The following is a 12,392-nucleotide window of genomic DNA, read 5'->3' on the forward strand; positions in this document are numbered from 1 at the left end:
TCACTTATTTAATGAAATGGAAATCTCAGATTAGTGAGGAATTGTTATTGTCAGATTTGTAGAAGTTTGCAATGAATGAAATTTTCAACACAGTTCTCAAGGTGTTATACCTTACATTTCATTTCCCATTTTCTAAAATTAAATCTGATGATTTTTTTTCCAGTGGTTATTGAAATAGAACAAAACAAGATACATCAAGAAATTACATTTTGTAATTTTTTTAAAACCGATTTACAAATTTACATATTCTTTTTAAATCTGCATCTTTATTTAATTTTCACCTCCCTGCATGCTTGTAGTTGAAAGATTGCAAAGTACAACCTGTTGATCAATTTTTTGCCATTCATGTTTTTTTCATGAACTTATAGTTTGTTTTGTTTTTTTGTTGAGATTTTTTGTTCAAGTGGCTTCCAAAATGGTGTCTATAACAGATGAAAATAAAACAAAACTAAGATGCTGCATAATTTTAGATATGTTGTATGCTTTTTTAATGAATTCAGTATTTTGATGAACTTTACCAAATGAAATTGGTACAGCATTTATTGAAACAAACATCATATAGAAATTTGTGTTACAAATATAAATGTGAAAATACTTGAAGAGGCCATGTTAGGATTTTTTTTACATACCCATTTTAACTACTTATACTTGAGGCCACATTGGATTTTTTTTAGTTTACATACCCATTTTAACTATACTTGAGGCCACATTGGAATCTTTTTAGTTTACATACCCATTTTAACTATACTTGAGGCCACATTGGATTTTTTTTAGTTTACATACCCATTTTAACTATACTTGAGGCCACATTGGAATCTTTTTAGTTTACATACCCATTTTAACTATACTTGAGGCCACATTGGAATCTTTTTAGTTTACATACCCATTTTAACTATACTTGAGGCCACATTGGAATCTTTTTAGTTTACATACCCATTTTAACTATACTTGAGGCCATATTGGATTTTCTTTTCATTTACATGCCACTGTTATTATATTTGGAGAGGCCACATTGGATTTTCTTGTTGTTTACACGCCCCATCATAAATCATATTTGAAGAGGCCATATTGGTCTTAGTATTACCATGTTATTGCATATCAGTTTTTGTCACAATCACAGATACTTTGAAGACATATTCAGTTTCCATGACATTTTTCAACTCAGAGGACACTGTCAGTGTACAGTTTTCCCCCAAGCATTTTTTGGTAAAGGTACTTTTGACCAAACAAATGTCTTTTTGTCAAGGTTTAATTCCTAAAGAGCACCATTATATTAATCAGTTTGACTTTTTGATGGCCGTATTCCAGTACCTGTCAAACCAGGAATTATATAAATCATGTCAGCAAGTGTGAAATATGCTGATACATAAAACTACCTCTCCAAACTTCGAAAAAAAAGCCATTGATAGAGAAGTTCTTCCTTTTTACCAGGTCAATCTTGTGCATGGTTGCTGTTGTGAATGGCATAATTTCTGTTGTTATGGTAATATTGCATTTAACAGCAATGACATAAATATTGTCAGTTTCTGACGTTATTTATTTTATCGTTAATCCAGCAAAAAATTCAAAGACTGACTGATTTCAGTATTTGACAGGTAATATTGTGTATCTGTGCTACCTCATGTCATGTCTGGTTCACTCTTGAAGACTTTTCGGAAATGTACATTTCAAAAATGTACAAACTGAAAGATTCGCCAGCTCAACTGAGAAGTTTGAAATCAGGGAAGTCAAAAAACGTACAAAAAGAATTTGAAAATCTCCACATAAACTGTTGACATAGAAATCAAAATTAGATTAAAGTTATCTACATTTTATTCTGCAAGATCGGAGAGAGTGGGGTTGACATAGTAATTGGTATGGCCTAACTCATGGGTTTGCAGACAGAGATTGCAGATTGCAGGCATTGAGAAGTTGCAGATTGCAGGCTCTCAATCTTCAGATGATATCCAATATGCAATGATGTCAATAAAGCCTGTGTTTAGGATATAAAGGAATACACAATATACATTTTGATTAGGAAGAAAACTATCTTGCACAATATTTTGCAAAATATCAGGGGCAGCTTGTAATACCTGGAAAAATGGCAACTTAACTAACAAAGTGTATATCACACAGTGTATTGATATCTCTGATTGTGATGAGTCCGAGTTTCAAATCATTGCATGAACTTTTTCTGAAGTGTTGCATGTGATTCTAAGTATCTAACAAGAATCAAGGTTGTGTACAAACACCCTAAGATGTTTAGTTTTGAAACTCTAAAAATTATTCCCACAAAATTATGATTGATAGCAATTTACCCATAATAATACTGTTACTTCACATAATTTGCATATTTCTTGCATATTTTGCATAAATTAACTTTTGTTGGATATAATATTCATGCATTTATTAACTCACTTATGTATGGTTTTTGCATACAGTATGAATATTTTATAATGTAACTCCAAAGTGATCGCATAAACTAACAAATTTTATTAATTTGGTGTACACTATTTTTTTGTCATGACACATATAGCATTATTATGTACATCTAATATTACTAACTTGTACACATTTCAAAAAGTTTCTGTTTCAAATGTTACTGGTTACTGCATTATTGAGCCTCCACCTGGGGTTGATACTCAGTTGCTTTTTTCATTTTTTTTTTGAACTAACGGACCCACCCGTCATTTCAAATCTTTGACTTGAATAAACATTATGAACAAGTCCTTTGTATGATAGTTGCAATTAAAATCTGATATTATTTGTTCTCATCATAAAAACCTATCTGAAGTACGGTACATATATTTACCAGCTTATCAATGAAGGTCAACATATTTTTCTTTTGTGAACTAAATCTTGTATAAAGGTGTTCCTTATAACTCCTGGCAGCATGACATGAACTTACTACAAACATCATGTCAGTCTAGAAAATGAAATTTGAAGTCACAAAATTATTTCAGCACTAGATGGAAACATGAACTAAATGTATGTTTCCTTTATCTGTTTCCTGCACTGAGCTGTTATGACTGGTAATTGAGCCTTCGATCTACGATTAAGATAGACACAAACTAAAACTATTGTTGTAACATGTTGATACATCGAATGGACTTCGGTTAATTATAGTCTCAGTAGAGAGATGTCTCTGAAAACTAATTTATTTAGGGTTCTATGAACTTGCAATGCTGTTTTGAGACTTCCAATGTATACACTATGTTGACCAGAGGGTGAATCACACAACAGAGGAACTACTATCACCCAGTTGTGTAATCTACCACTTTGAATAACAATATATTTAGTTTGTGTCTATTATAGTAAACCGAAGGCTGGGTTACCGGGGTAATACTTCACTAGCCCTTAACTTTTCCTCAGTGGACATGAGAGCTATCAATAAACACAGCCACACAGTAAACAGGCTACCATTTCCTGTGTAATACAAATATTAACATGGGAAAAGGAATGCATGTTTATTGATATGTTTACATCCTGGCTTCAAGATACAGCTCAGAATACTTCTTATTGCATCTTTTTTAGCTCTCTTTCTCGTCAGTACATTTCAAATAACAAAATCATTACAAGTAATTTTCTATGCTGATTTGAACTTTGTAGTAACGTGTTGTTTTTTTTACTACCATTTCAATTTTAAAATAACAGAAATCTTCTTTATGTGTACAGACTTCATTTCTATATTCATGTAATTATGTTGTATTTTAATTCATATTTCATATTTATTGTTTGTGGTTACTATATTAATAACAAACTCCTTGATTAACATAAGGTGTCCTGTGTGATTTTTTTCTTCTGAATATTACCGACATGTAATGGAATGCATAGAGGAAGTACTCTGTAATTGTCATATAACTGTATTAACCTATCCTACCTATTACCATTTTGATATCATGAGCCTGTATACTATTGAAATAATGTACAATGTTTCTATATATACTCATCCACACAAACCACACACGACTGTATATACCTAAGTACATGTGGATAGATAGTTATCCATGAGTTTAAAATATTCCATTAATCCATGCATATTTGTTTGTTTGTTGATTGGTTTGTTTGTTTGTTTGTAAGTAACACAGTTCCTGGGCTCCCTGCGCTCAAAACTAGTAAAACAGTATTAATCTACTGAACGTAGTTCCATCAAATATTACATTTATTGGAACTGTACAACTGTATTAATTTGTCTATCCTATAAAAAGTATTCTTTATTAGCACAACTGAACTGATAAGGTTCAGTAGTGTGCTACAGGCATGGCAAAGTGTCTGTCTGTCTGTCTGTCTATCTGTAAACAACTTAAAGTAAAAAACTGCTGGACCAATTGCCATGATATTTGGTGGGTATATTACCTTGGGTGTCTAGTTGAGAAATTGTTCAATTCAAGATGATCTTACCACCGATGTGTGATTTGGGGTCAGAAAATGACTTTTGGTCAAAAAATTCAAACTAAAAAAACTAGTGGGCAGATTGGTCTGAAATTTGGTGGGAACATTGTTAGGGGTGTTTAGATTAAGAATTGTTCACTACATGCTTGATGATCCCATCAGTGATATGCAAATCAGGTATAAAATTGTGTCTTTTTGGTCAAAAATCTTTAATTCAAAAACTACTGTGCAGATTGGGCTGACATCCAATACTTGAGACTGAAACTTGGCGAGATATTTCAAGAAGTGTTATTCTGCAGATTTTCACACAATTTTGACACAATTGGCCCTAGCAACCATGACCACACCCTTAGCAACAACCAAATGGCAGTATATTTTGGTCAAATAACAACATCATCTGGTAGGTGAGTAACCATTTAAAAAGATGTATGCAAATATCCCTAGCAACCATGACCACGCCCATAGCAACAGCCAAATGGTGCTGTATTTCACAAAGATAACAACAGGAATTCTTAGACCAGTGAGCAAACATTCACATAAGTGTATGCAAATATGCCTAGCAATAAGACCACTATTTTTATATTGGTCAAAGATCTTCAATTTATATCCCCATCATCAGCAAAAACAAAAAAACCAGCAAAATTTACAATAAAAAGGTCAAAAAATCAAAAAGTCTACAGCACATGGTATTCCCAGATGGTCTTCCATTCAAGTACAATGTACTAACCATTCCCGACGCAGCTTTGCTTCGGTGATCGGACGAGAACCGTCTTTTTCCACGTAGTATGGCCGTAGACAAGGTTTTGAACAGAACCTTTGGTATTTATCACTAAAAAGTGCTACTCTGACTATTCAGCAATGACAACTTCAATATGTACGTACAGTTGGTGTGCGAAAATACAATCCAGATCCGATACTTTACAGATTTCACACTTCTATATCATATCAAAAGTTTCTACATGGCACAGGTACGTAGTGACAGGCTGTCACAGGTGATCCTAAAGTTAGCACTGTTTACACCATTCAATTGCAAGTTGCCCAACAGTAGTAAAGAACCCACAGTATTGAAATACGTTATGAAAACGTTACTTTTAAACAGTAGTTCGGTACATTAAATAGCTAGTTGAAAGTGTTTGTTGGGCTGCTGCATTGGCTGACACCTGGTGAGGAGTTAGAGCGGAATTAAAAGGAAGGGCCGATAATCATGACTTGGATAGTCTCGGTTCCCTAGCCTTGTGCTGCTGGAGGCTCTGCCTATGACACTACCCCAAACGAATGATTGTGGCGTCGAATTAAGAATGTATGTGCTTAAAGACGAGATGAATGATGGGTAAATAGAATGAAAAGGTCAAAAAATCAAAAAGTCTACAGCACATGGTATTCCCAGACGGTCTCCCATTCAAGTACTAACCATGCCCGACGCAGCTTTGCTTCGGTGATCGGACGAGAACCGGCTTTTTCCACGTAGTATGGCCGTAGACAAGGTTTTGAACAGAACCTTTGGTATTTATCACTAAAAAGTGCTACTCTGACTATTCACCAATGACAAATTCAATATGTACGTATAGTTGGTGTGCGAAAATACAATCCAGATCCGATACTTTACAGATTTCACACTTCTATATCATATCAAAAGTTTCTACACGGCACAGGTACGTAGTGACAGGCTGTCACAGGTGATCCTAAAGTCGGCGCTGTTTACACCATTCAATTGCAAGTTGCCCAACAGTAGTAAAGAACCCACGGTATTGAAATACGTTATGAAAAAGTTACTTTTAAACAGAAGTTCGGTACATTAAATCGCTAGTTGAAAGTGCTTGTTGGGCTGCTGCATTGGCTGACACCTGGTGAGGAGTTAGAGCGGAATTAAAAGGAAGGGCCGATAATCATGACTTGGATAGTCTCGGTTCCCCAGCCTTTTGCCGCTGGAGGCTCTGCCTATGAGACTACCCCATACGAATGAGTGTGGCGTCGAATTAAGAATGTATGTGATTAAAGACGAGATGAATGATGGGTAAATAGAATGAAAAGGTCAAAAAATCAAAAAGTCTACAGCACATGGTATTCCCAGACGGTCTCCCATTCAGGTACTAACCATGCCCGACGCAGCTTTGCTTCGGCGATCGGACGAGAACCGGCTGTTTCCACGTAGTATGGCCGTAGACAAGGTTTTGAACAGAACCTTTGGTATTTATCACTAAAAAGTGCTACTCTGACTATTCAGCAATGACAACTTCAATATGTACTTACAGTTGGTGTGCGAAAATACAATCCAGATCCGATACTTTACAGATTTCACACTTCTATATCATATCAAAAGTTTCTACACGGCACAGGTACGTAGTGACAGGCTGTCACAGGTGATCCTAAAGTCGGCGCTGTTTACACCATTCAATTGCAAGTTGCCCAACAGTAGTAAACAAACCACACTATTGAAATACGTTATGAAAACGTTACTTTTAAACAGAAGTTCGGTACATTAAATAGCTAGTTGAAAGTGTTTGTTGGGCTGCTGCATTGGCTGACACCTGGTGAGGAGTTAGAGCGGAATTAAAAGGAAGGGCCGATAATCATGACTTGGATAGTCTCGGTTCCCTAGCCTTGTGCTGCTGGAGGCTCTGCCTATGACACTACGCCAAACGAATGAGTGTGGCGTCGAATTAAGAATGTATGTGATTAAAGACGAGATGAATGATGGGTAAATAGAATGAAAAGGTCAAAAAATCAAAAAGTCTACAGCACATGGTATTCCCAGACGGTCTCCCATTCAAGTACTAACCATGCCCGACGCAGCTTTGCTTCGGCGATCGGACGAGAACCGGCTTTTTCCACGTAGTATGGCCGTAGACAAGGTTTTGAACAGAACCTTTGGTATTTATCACTAAAAAGTGCTACTCTGACTATTCAGCAATGACAACTTCAATATGTACTTACAGTTGGTGTGCGAAAATACAATCCAGATCCGATACTTTACAGATTTCACACTTCTATATCATATCAAAAGTTTCTACACGGCACAGGTACGTAGTGACAGGCTGTCACAGGTGATCCTAAAGTCGGCGCTGTTTACACCATTCAATTGCAAGTTGCCCAACAGTAGTAAACAAACCACACTATTGAAATACGTTATGAAAACGTTACTTTTAAACAGAAGTTCGGTACATTAAATAGCTAGTTGAAAGTGTTTGTTGGGCTGCTGCATTGGCTGACACCTGGTGAGGAGTTAGAGCGGAATTAAACGGAAGGGCCGATAGTCATGACTTGGATAGTCTCGGTTCCCTAGCCTTGTGCTGCTGGAGGCTCTGCCTATGACACTACCCCAAACGAATGATTGTGGCGTCGAATTAAGAATGTATGTGCTTAAAGACGAGATGAATGATGGGTAAATAGAATGAAAAGGTCAAAAAATCAAAAAGTGTACAGCACATGGTATTCCCAGACGGTCTCCCATTCAAGTACTAACCATGCCCGACGCAGCTTTGCTTCGGTGATCGGACGAGAACCGGCTTTTTCCACGTAGTATGGCCGTAGGCAAGGTTTTGAACAGAACCTTTGGTATTTATCACTAAAAAGTGCTACTCTGACTATTCACCAATGACAAATTCAATATGTACGTATAGTTGGTGTGCGAAAATGAAATCCAGATCCGATACTTTATAGATTTCACACTTCTATATATATCAAAAGTTTCTACACGGCACAGGTACATAGTGACAGGCTGTCACAGGTGATCCTAAAGTCGGCGCTGTTTACACCACTCAATTGCAAGTTGCCCAACAGTAGTAAAGAACCCACGGTATTGAAATACGTTATGAAAAAGTTACTTTTAAACAGAAGTGCGGTACATTAAATCGCTAGTTGAAAGTGCTTGTTGGGCTGCTGCATTGGCTGACACCTGGTGAGGAGTTAGAGCGGAATTAAAAGGAAGGGCCGATAATCATGACTTGGATAGTCTCGGTTCCCCAGCCTTTTGCCGCTGGAGGCTCTGCCTATGAGACTACCCCATACGAATGAGTGTGGCGTCGAATTAAGAATGTATGTGATTAAAGACGAGATGAATGATGGGTAAATAGAATGAAAAGGTCAAAAAATCAAAAAGTCTACAGCACATGGTATTCCCAGACGGTCTCCCATTCAAGTACTAACCATGCCCGACGCAGCTTTGCTTCGGTGATCGAACGAGAACCGGCTTTTTCCACGTAGTATGGCCGTAGACAAGGTTTTGAACAGAACCTTTGGTATTTATCACTAAAAAGTGCTACTCTGACTATTCACCAATGACAAATTCAATATGTACGTATAGTTGGTGTGCGAAAATACAATCCAGATCCGATACTTTATAGATTTCACACTTCTATATATATCAAAAGTTTCTACACGGCACAGGTACGTAGTGACAGGCTGTCACAGGTGATCCTAAAGTCGGCGCTGTTTACACCATTCAATTGCAAGTTGCCCAACAGTAGTAAAGAATGAAAGTGTTTGTTGGGCTGCTGCATTGGCTGACATGTACACCTGGTGAGGAGTTAGAGCGGAATTAAAAGGAAGGGCCGATAATCATGACTTGGATAGTCTTGGTTCCCTAGCCTTTTGCCGCTGGAGGCTCTGCCTATGAGACTACCCCAAACGAATGAGTGTGGCGTCGAATTAAGAATGTATGTGATTAAAGACGAGATGAATGATGGGTAAATAGAATGAAAAGGTCAAAAAATCAAAAAGTGTACAGCACTTGGTATTCCCAGACGGTCTCCCATTCAAGTACTAACCATGCCCGACGCAGCTTTGCTTCGGTGATCGGACGAGAACCGGCTTTTTCCACGTAGTATGGCCGTAGACAAGGTTTTGAACAGAACCTTTGGTATTTATCACTAAAAAGTGCTACTCTGACTATTCAGCAATGACAACTTCAATATGTACTTACAGTTGGTGTGCGAAAATACAATCCAGATCCGATACTTTATAGATTTCACACTTCTATATCATATCAAAAGTTTCTACACGGCACAGGTACGTAGTGACAGGCTGTCACAGGTGATCCTAAAGTCGGCGCTGTTTACACCATTCAATTGCAAGTTGCCCAACAGTAGTAAACAAACCACACTATTGAAATACGTTATGAAAACGTTACTTTTAAACAGAAGTTCGGTACATTAAATAGCTAGTTGAAAGTGTTTGTTGGGCTGCTGCATTGGCTGACACCTGGTGAGGAGTTAGAGCGGAATTAAAAGGAAGGGCCGATAATCATGACTTGGATAGTCTCGGTTCCCTAGCCTTTTGCCGCTGGAGGCTCTGCCTATGAGACTACCCCAAACGAATGATTGTGGCGTCGAATTAAGAATGTATGTGCTTAAAGACGAGATGAATGATGGGTAAATAGAATGAAAAGGTCAAAAAATCAAAAAGTCTACAGCACATGGTATTCCCAGACGGTCTCCCATTCAAGTACTAACCATGCCCGTCGCAGCTTTGCTTCGGTGATCTGACGAGAACCGGCTTTTTCCACGTAGTATGGCCGTAGACAAGGTTTGGAACAGAACCTTTGGTATTTATCACTAAAAAGTGCTACTCTGACTATTCACCAATGACAACTTCAATATGTACGTATAGTTGGTGTGCGAAAATACAATCCAGATCCGATACTTTATAGATTTCACGCTTCTATATCATATCAAAAGTTTCTACACGGCACAGGTACGTAGTGACAGGAAGTCACAGGTGATCCTAAAGTCGGCGCTGTTTACACCATTCAATTGCAAGTTGCCCAACAGTAGTAAAGAACCCACAGTATTGAAATACGTTATGAAAACGTTACCTTTAAACAGAAGTTCGGTACATTAAATCGCTAGTTGAAAGTGTTTGTTGGGCTGCTGCATTGGCTGACACCTGGTGAGGAGTTAGAGCGGAATTAAAAGGAAGGGCCGATAATCATGACTTGGATAGTCTTGGTTCCCTAGCCTTTTGCCGCTGGAGGCTCTGCCTATGAGACTACCCCAAACGAATGAGTGTGGCGTCGAATTAAGAATGTATGTGATTAAAGACGAGACGAGGTAAATAGAATGAAAAGGTCAAAAAAACAAAAAGTCTACAGCACATGGTATTCCCAGACGGTCTCCCATTCAAGTACTAACCATGCCCGACGCAGCTTTGCTTCGGTGATCGGACGAGAACCGGCTTTTTCCACGTAGTATGGCCGTAGACAAGGTTTTGAACAGAACCTTTGGTATTTATCACTAAAAAGTGCTACTCTGACTATTCAGCAATGACAACTTCAATATGTACTTACAGTTGGTGTGCGAAAATACAATCCAGATCCGATACTTTATAGATTTCACACTTCTATATCATATCAAAAGTTTCTACACGGCACAGGTACGTAGTGACAGGCTGTCACAGGTGATCCTAAAGTCGGCACTGTTTACACCATTCAATTGCAAGTTGCCCAACAGTAGTAAAGAACCCACGGTATTGAAATACGTTATGAAAAAGTTACTTTTAAACAGAAGTTCGGTACATTAAATCGCTAGTTGAAAGTGCTTGTTGGGCTGCTGCATTGGCTGACACCTGGTGAGGAGTTAGAGCGGAATTAAAAGGAAGGGCCGATAATCATGACTTGGATAGTCTCGTTTCCCAGCCTTTTGCCGCTGGAGGCTCTGCCTATGAGACTACCCCATACGAATGAGTGTGGCGTCGAATTAAGAATATATGTGATTAAAGACGAGATGAATGATGGGTAAATAGAATGAAAAGGTCAAAAAATCAAAAAGTCTACAGCACATGGTATTCCCAGACGGTCTCCCATTCAAGTACTAACCATGCCCGACGCAGCTTTGCTTCGGTGATCGGACGAGAACCGGCTGTTTCCACGTAGTATGGCCGTAGACAAGGTTTTGAACAGAACCTTTGGTATTTATCACTAAAAAGTGCTACTCTGACTATTCACCAATGACAAATTCAATATGTACGTATAGTTGGTGTGCGAAAATACAATCCAGATCCGATACTTTATAGATTTCACACTTCTATATATATCAAAAGTTTCTACACGGCACAGGTACATAGTGACAGGCTGTCACAGGTGATCCTAAAGTCGGCGCTGTTTATACCATTCAATTGCAAATTGCCCAACAGTAGTAAAGAATGAAAGTGTTTGTTGGGCTGCTGCATTGGCTGACACCTGGTGAGGAGTTAGAGCGGAATTAAAAGGAAGGGCCGATAATCATGACTTGGATAGTCTTGGTTCCCTAGCCTTTTGCCGCTGGAGGCTCTGCCTATGAGACTACCCCAAACGAATGAGTGTGGCGTCGAATTAAGAATGTATGTGATTAAAGACGAGATGAATGATTGGTAAATAGAATGAACAGGTCAAAAAAACAAAAAGTCTACAGCACATGGTATTCCCAGACGGTCTCCCATTCAAGTACTGACCATGCCCGACGCAGCTTTGCTTCGGTGATCGGACGAGAACCGGCTTTTTCCACGTAGTATGGCCGTAGACAAGGTTTTGAACAGAACCTTTGTATTTATCACTAAAAAGTGCTACTCTGACTATTCACCAATGACAAATTCAATATGTACGTATAGTTGGTGTGCGAAAATACAATCCAGATCCGATACTTTATAGATTTCACACTTCTATATCATATCAAAAGTTTCTACACGGCACAGGTACGTAGTGACAGGCTGTCACAGGTGATCCTAAAGTCGGCGCTGTTTACACCATTCAATTGCAAGTTGCCCAACAGTAGTAAAGAACCCACGGTATTGAAATACGTTATGAAAAAGTTACTTTTAAACAGAAGTTCGGTACATTAAATCGCTAGTTGAAAGTGCTTGTTGGGCTGCTGCATTTGCTGACACCTGGTGAGGAGTTAGAGCGGAATTAAAAGGAAGGGCCGATAATCATGACTTGGATAGTCTCGGTTCCCTAGCCTTTTGCCGCTGGAGGCTCTGCCTATGAGACTACCCCAAACGAATGATTGTGGCGTCGAATTAAGAATGTATGTGCTTAAAGACGAGATGAA

The 12,392-nt window shown here is 38.3% G+C and overlaps 5 non-coding genes and 5 pseudogenes across 5 annotated transcripts; all 10 read right to left on the reverse strand.

Annotated features, from left to right (window-relative positions):
• Positions 1–5,733: 5,733 nt before the first annotated feature.
• On the reverse strand, positions 5,734–5,852 carry LOC144444066 (5S ribosomal RNA). Its single transcript, XR_013481796.1, has one exon. It is a non-coding gene; the product is annotated as a 5S ribosomal RNA (ribosomal RNA).
• A 565-nt stretch (positions 5,853–6,417) lies between these two features.
• On the reverse strand, positions 6,418–6,536 carry LOC144444008 (5S ribosomal RNA; annotated as a pseudogene).
• Positions 6,537–7,101: 565 nt separating this feature from the next.
• Positions 7,102–7,220, reverse strand: LOC144443978 (5S ribosomal RNA; annotated as a pseudogene).
• A 565-nt stretch (positions 7,221–7,785) lies between these two features.
• Positions 7,786–7,904, reverse strand: LOC144444031 (5S ribosomal RNA; annotated as a pseudogene).
• Positions 7,905–8,468: 564 nt separating this feature from the next.
• On the reverse strand, positions 8,469–8,587 carry LOC144443929 (5S ribosomal RNA). The gene has a single exon (XR_013481732.1). It is a non-coding gene; the product is annotated as a 5S ribosomal RNA (ribosomal RNA).
• A 501-nt stretch (positions 8,588–9,088) lies between these two features.
• Positions 9,089–9,207, reverse strand: LOC144444032 (5S ribosomal RNA; annotated as a pseudogene).
• Positions 9,208–9,772: 565 nt separating this feature from the next.
• On the reverse strand, positions 9,773–9,891 carry LOC144443976 (5S ribosomal RNA; annotated as a pseudogene).
• Positions 9,892–10,450: 559 nt separating this feature from the next.
• LOC144444067 (5S ribosomal RNA) lies at positions 10,451–10,569 on the reverse strand. Its single transcript, XR_013481797.1, has one exon. It is a non-coding gene; the product is annotated as a 5S ribosomal RNA (ribosomal RNA).
• A 564-nt stretch (positions 10,570–11,133) lies between these two features.
• LOC144443955 (5S ribosomal RNA) lies at positions 11,134–11,252 on the reverse strand. Its single transcript, XR_013481756.1, has one exon. It is a non-coding gene; the product is annotated as a 5S ribosomal RNA (ribosomal RNA).
• Positions 11,253–11,747: 495 nt separating this feature from the next.
• LOC144443960 (5S ribosomal RNA) lies at positions 11,748–11,866 on the reverse strand. The gene has a single exon (XR_013481761.1). It is a non-coding gene; the product is annotated as a 5S ribosomal RNA (ribosomal RNA).
• Positions 11,867–12,392: the final 526 nt, after the last annotated feature.

This window comes from Glandiceps talaboti, chromosome 12, assembly GCF_964340395.1.
Source record: "Glandiceps talaboti chromosome 12, keGlaTala1.1, whole genome shotgun sequence".
NCBI classification, from domain to species: domain Eukaryota; kingdom Metazoa; phylum Hemichordata; class Enteropneusta; family Spengelidae; genus Glandiceps; species Glandiceps talaboti.